Here is a 6360-nt window from a genome sequence, read left to right as displayed (position 1 = left end):
AATGTACTGTATTTACAGACCAGAGGTGTTTATAATGTACTGTATTTACAGACCAGAGGTGTTTATAATGTACTGTATTTACAGACCAGAGGTGTTTATAATGTACTGTATTTACAGACCAGAGGTGTTTATAATGTACTGTATTTACAGACCAGAGGTGTTTATAATGTACTGTATTTACAGACCAGAGGTGTTTATTTTACAGACCAGAGGTGTATAATGTACTGTATTTACAGACCAGAGGTGTTTATAATGTACTGTATTTACAGACCAGAGGTGTTTATAATGTACTGTATTTACAGACCAGAGGTGTTTATAATGTACTGTATTTACAGACCAGAGGTGTTTATAATGTACTGTATTTACAGACCAGAGGTGTTTATAATGTACTGTATTTACAGACCAGAGGTGTTTATAATGTACTGTATTTACAGAGGAGGTGTTTATAATGTACTGTATTTTACAGACCAGGTGTTTATAATGTACTGTATTTACAGACCAGAGGTGTTTATAATGTACTGTATTTACAGACCAGAGGTGTTTATAATGACCAGAGGTACTGTATTTACAGACCAGAGGTGTTTATAATGTACTGTATTTACAGACCAGAGGTGTTTATAATGTACTGTATTTACAGACCAGAGGTGTTTATAATGTACTGTATTTACAGACCAGAGGTGTTTATAATGTACTGTATTTACAGACCAGAGGTGTTTATAATGTACTGTATTTACAGACCAGAGGTGTTTATAATGTACTGTATTTACAGACCAGAGGTGTTTATAATGTACTGTATTTACAGACCAGAGGTGTTTATAATGTTGTATTTACAGACCAGAGGTGTTTATAATGTACTGTATTTACAGACCAGAGGTGTTTATAATGTACTGTATTTACAGACCAGAGGTGTTTATAATGTACTGTATTTACAGACCAGAGGTGTTTATAATGTACTGTATTTACAGACCAGAGGTGTTTATAATGTACTGTATTTACAGACCAGAGGTGTTTATAATGTACTGTATTTACAGACCAGAGGTGTTTATAATGTACTGTATTTACAGACCAGAGGTACTGTATTTATATAATGTACTGTATTTACAGACCAGAGGTGTTTATAATGTACTGTATTTACAGACCAGAGGTGTTTATAATGTACTGTATTTACAGACCAGAGGTGTTTATAATGTACTGTATTTACAGACCAGATAATGTACTGTGTTTATAATGTACTGTATTTACAGACCAGAGGTGTTTATAATGTACTGTATTTACAGACCAGAGGTGTTTATAATGTACTGTATTTACAGACAGACCAGACCAGAGTGTTTATAATGTACTGTATTTACAGACCAGACCAGAGGTGTTTATAATGTACTGTATTTACAGACCAGAGGTGTTTATAAGACCAGAGGTACCAGAGGTGTTTATAATGTACCAGAGGTGTTTATAATGTACTGTATTTACAGACCAGAGGTGTTTATAATGTACTGTATTTACAGACCAGAGGTGTTTATAATGTACTGTATTTACAGACCAGAGGTGTTTATAATGTACTGTATTTACAGACCAGAGGTGTTTATAATGTACTGTATTTACAGACCAGAGGTGTTTATAATGTACTGTATTTACAGACCAGAGGTGTTTATAATGTACTGTATTTACAGACCAGACCAGGGTGTTTATAATGTACTGTATTTACAGACCAGAGGTGTTTATAATGTACTGTATTTACAGACCAGAGGTGTTTATAATGTACTGTATTTACAGACCAGAGGTGTTTATAATGTACTGTATTTACAGACCAGAGGTGTTTATAATGTACTGTATTTACAGACCAGAGGTGTTTATAATGTACTGTATTTACAGACCAGAGGTGTTTATAATGTACTGTATTTACAGACCAGAGGTGTTTATAATGTACTGTATTTACAGACCAGAGGTGTTTATAATGTACTGTATTTACAGACCAGACTGTATTTACAGACCAGAGGTGTTTATAATGTACTGTATTTACAGACCAGAGGTGTTTATAATGTACTGTATTTACAGACCAGAGGTGTTTATAATGTACTGTATTTACAGACCAGAGGTGTTTACAGACCAGAGGTAATAATGTACTGTATTTATAATGTACTGTATTTACAGACCAGAGGTGTTTATAATGTACTGTATTTACAGACCAGAGGTGTTTATAATGTACTGTATTTACAGACCAGAGGTGTTTATAATGTACTGTATTTACAGACCAGAGGTGTTTATAATGTACTGTATTTACAGACCAGAGGTGTTTATAATGTACTGTATTTACAGACCAGAGGTGTTTATAATGTACTGTATTTACAGACCAGAGGTGTTTATAATGTACTGTATTTACAGACCAGAGGTGTTTATAATGTACTGTATTTACAGACCAGAGGTGTTTATAATGTACTGTATTGACAGACCAGAGGTGTTTATAATGTACAGCAACACATCAGGTGAAGCAGGTCTTGTTTATTTACAGCAACACAGCAGGTCTTGTTTATTTACAGCAACAGACAGCAGGTCTTTATAATGTTGTATTTACACATCAGACAAGCAGGTCTTGTTTATTTACAGCAACACAGCAGGTCTTGATAGCAGACACTATACATCTTCAATCAGAGATTAAACTGAATAACAGAGAAAACAATAAAATACTGATCTGCCCAGACATGAAGAGAGGAGAGTTCAAGACCCAGATATGAAGGGAAGGAGAGTTCAAGACCCAGACATGAAGGGAAGGAGAGTTCAAGACCCAGACATGAAGGGGAGTTCAAGACCCAGATATGAAGGGAAGGAGAGTTCAAGACCCAGATATGAAGGGAAGGAGAGTTCAAGACCCAGATATGAAGGGAAGGAGAGTTCAAGACCCAGATATGAAGGGAAGGAGTTCAAGACCAGATAAGAAGGGAGTTCAAGACCCAGACATGAAGGGAAGGAGAGTTCAAGACCCAGATATGAAGGGAAGGAGAGTTCAAGACCCAGATATGAAGGGAAGGAGAGTTCAAGACCCAGATATGAAGGGAAGGAGAGTTCAAGGTCCAGACATGAAGGGAGGATATGAAGGAGAAGGAGAGTTCAAGACCCAGACATGAAGGGAAGGAGAGTTCAAGGTCCAGACATGAAGGAGGAGAGTTCAAGACCCAGATATGAAGGGAAGGAGTTCAAGGTCCAGACATGAAGAGAGGAGAGTTCAAGACCCAGATATGAAGGGAAGGAGAGTTCAAGACCCAGATATGAAGGGAAGGAGAGTTCAAGACCCAGATATGAAGGGAAGGAGAGTTCAAGACCCAGATATGAAGGGAAGGAGAGTTCAAGACCCAGATATGAAGGGAGGGAGAGTTCAAGACCCAGATATGAAGGGGAGTTCATGGTCCAGATATGAAGGGGAGTTCAAGGTCCAGACATGAAGAGAGGAGAGTTCAAGACCCAGATATGAAGGGAAGGAGAGTTCAAGACCCAGATATGAAGGGAAGGAGAGTTCAAGACCCAGATATGAAGGGAAGGAGAGTTCAAGACCCAGATATGAAGGGAGGGAGAGTTCAAGACCCAGATATGAAGGGGAGTTCATGGTCCAGATATGAAGGGGAGTTCAAGGTCCAGACATGAAGAGAAGGAGAGTTCAAGACCCAGATATGAAGGGAAGGAGAGTTCAAGACCCAGACATGAAGGGAAGGAGAGTTCAAGGCCCAGATATGAAGGGAAGGAGAGTTCAAGACCCAGACATGAAGGGAAGGAGAGTTCAAGGCCCAGACATGAAGAGAAGGAGAGTTCAAGACCCAGATATGAAGGGAAGGAGTTCAAGACCCAGACATGAAGGGAAGGAGAGTTCAAGACCCAGATATGAAGGGAAGGAGAGTTCAAGACCCAGACATGAAGGGAAGGAGAGTTCAAGACCCAGACATGAAGAGAAGGAGAGTTCAAGACCCAGACATGAAGGGAAGGAGAGTTCAAGACCCAGATATGAAGGGAAGGAGAGTTCAAGACCCAGATATGAAGGGAAGGAGAGTTCAAGACCCAGACATGAAGGGAAGGAGAGTTCAAGACCCAGATATGAAGGGAAGGAGAGTTCAAGACCCAGACATGAAGGGAAGGAGAGTTCAAGACCCAGACATGAAGGGAAGGAGAGTTCAAGGCCCAGACATGAAGAGAAGGAGAGTTCAAGACCCAGACATGAAGGGAAGGAGAGTTCAAGACCCAGATATGAAGGGGAGAGTTCAAGACCCAGATATGAAGGAGAGTTCAAGACCCAGACATGAAGGGAAGGAGAGTTCAAGGCCCAGATATGAAGGGAAGGAGGGAAGAGTTCAAGACCCAGATATGAAGGGAAGGAGAGTTCAAGACCCAGACATGAAGGGGAGTTCAAGACCCAGATATGAAGGGAAGGAGAGTTCAAGACCCAGATATGAAGGGAAGGAGAGTTCAAGACCCAGATATGAAGGGAAGGAGAGTTCAAGACCCAGACATGAAGGGGAGTTCAAGACCCAGACATGAAGGGAAGGAGAGTTCAAGACCCAGACATGAAGGGAAGGAGAGTTCAAGACCCAGACATGAAGGGAAGGAGAGTTCAAGGCCCAGACATGAAGGGAAGGAGAGTTCAAGACCCAGACATGAAGGGAAGGAGAGTTCAAGACCCAGACATGAAGGGAAGGAGAGTTCAAGGCCCAGACATGAAGGGAAGGAGAGTTCAAGACCCAGATATGAAGGGGGAGTTCAAGGCCCAGACATGAAGGGAAGGAGAGTTCAAGACCCAGATATGAAGGGAAGGAGAGTTCCCAGAAAGGGAAGGAGAGTTCCCCAGATATGAAGGGAAGGAGAGTTCAAGGCCCAGACATGAAGGGAAGGAGAGTTCAAGACCCAGATATGAAGGGGAAGGAGAGTTCAAGACCCAGACATGAAGGGAAGGAGAGTTCAAGACCCAGATATGAAGGGAAGGAGAGTTCAAGACCCAGATATGAAGGGAGGAGTTCAAGGCCCAGACATGAAGAGAAGGAGAGTTCAAGACCCAGATATGAAGGGAAGGAGAGTTCAAGACCCAGATATGAAGGGAAGGGGAGTTCAAGACCCAGACATGAAGGGAAGGAGAGTTCAAGACCCAGATATGAAGGGAGGGAGAGTTCAAGACCCAGACATGAAGGGAAGGAGAGTTCAAGACCCAGACATGAAGGGAAGGAGAGTTCAAGGCCCAGACATGAAGAGAAGGAGAGTTCAAGACCCAGACATGAAGGGAAGGAGAGTTCAAGACCCAGACATGAAGGGAAGGAGAGTTCAAGGCCCAGACATGAAGAGAAGGAGAGTTCAAGACCCAGACATGAAGGGAAGGAGAGTTCAAGGCCCAGACATGAAGGGGAGTTCAAGACCCAGACATGAAGGGGAGTTCAAGACCCAGATATGAAGGGAAGGAGAGTTCAAGGCCCAGACATGAAGAGAAGGAGAGTTCAAGACCCAGATATGAAGGGAAGGGGAGTTCAAGGCCCAGACATGAAGGGAAGGAGAGTTCAAGACCCAGATATGAAGGGGAGTTCAAGGCCCAGACATGAAGGGAAGGAGAGTTCAAGACCCATATATGAAGGGAAGGAGACGACTGTAACCTCTGTAAAGAGGACAGTAACCTCCGTAAAGAGGACAGTAACCTCTGTAAAGAGGAAAGGTATCTCCATAAAGAGGACAGTAGTCTCCGTAAAGAGGAAAGGTCACTCCGTAAAGAGGACAGTAACCCCCGTAAAGAGGACAGTAGACTCTGTAAAGAGGACAGTAACCTCTGTAAAGAGGACAGTAACCTCCGTAAAGAGGACAGTAACCTCTGTAAAGAGGACAGTAACCTCCGTAAAGAGGACAGTAACCTCTGTAAAGAGGACAGTAACCTCCGTAAAGAGGAAAGGTATCTCCATAAAGAGGACAGTAGTCTCCGTAAAGAGGAAAGGTCACTCCGTAAAGACGACTGTAACCTCTGTAAAGAGGACAGTAACCTCCGTAAAGAGGAAAGGTATCTCCATAAAGAGGACAGTAGTCTCCGTAAAGAGGAAAGGTCACTCCGTAAAGACGACTGTAACCTCTGTAAAGAGGACAGTAACCTCCGTAAAGAGGACAGTAACCTCTGTAAAGAGGAAAGGTATCTCCATAAAGAGGACAGTAGTCTCCGTAAAGAGGAAAGGTCACTCCGTAAAGAGGACAGTAACCTCTGTAAAGAGAAAAGGTATCTCCGTAAAGAGGACTGTAACCTCCGTAAAGAGGACAGTAACCATCAAGGGTAAATTACCTTCAAGAGTTAAGTGTAATGCGCTTCTCGACAATGCCTTTGTTGAGGGAGGGGCTGGGTGGGGAGGGGCTTGGCTG

This window comes from Oncorhynchus keta, unplaced genomic scaffold (genome assembly GCF_023373465.1).
Source record: "Oncorhynchus keta strain PuntledgeMale-10-30-2019 unplaced genomic scaffold, Oket_V2 Un_contig_330_pilon_pilon, whole genome shotgun sequence".
NCBI lineage: Eukaryota > Metazoa > Chordata > Actinopteri > Salmoniformes > Salmonidae > Oncorhynchus > Oncorhynchus keta.
Note: the sequence above shows the minus strand (reverse complement) of the source record.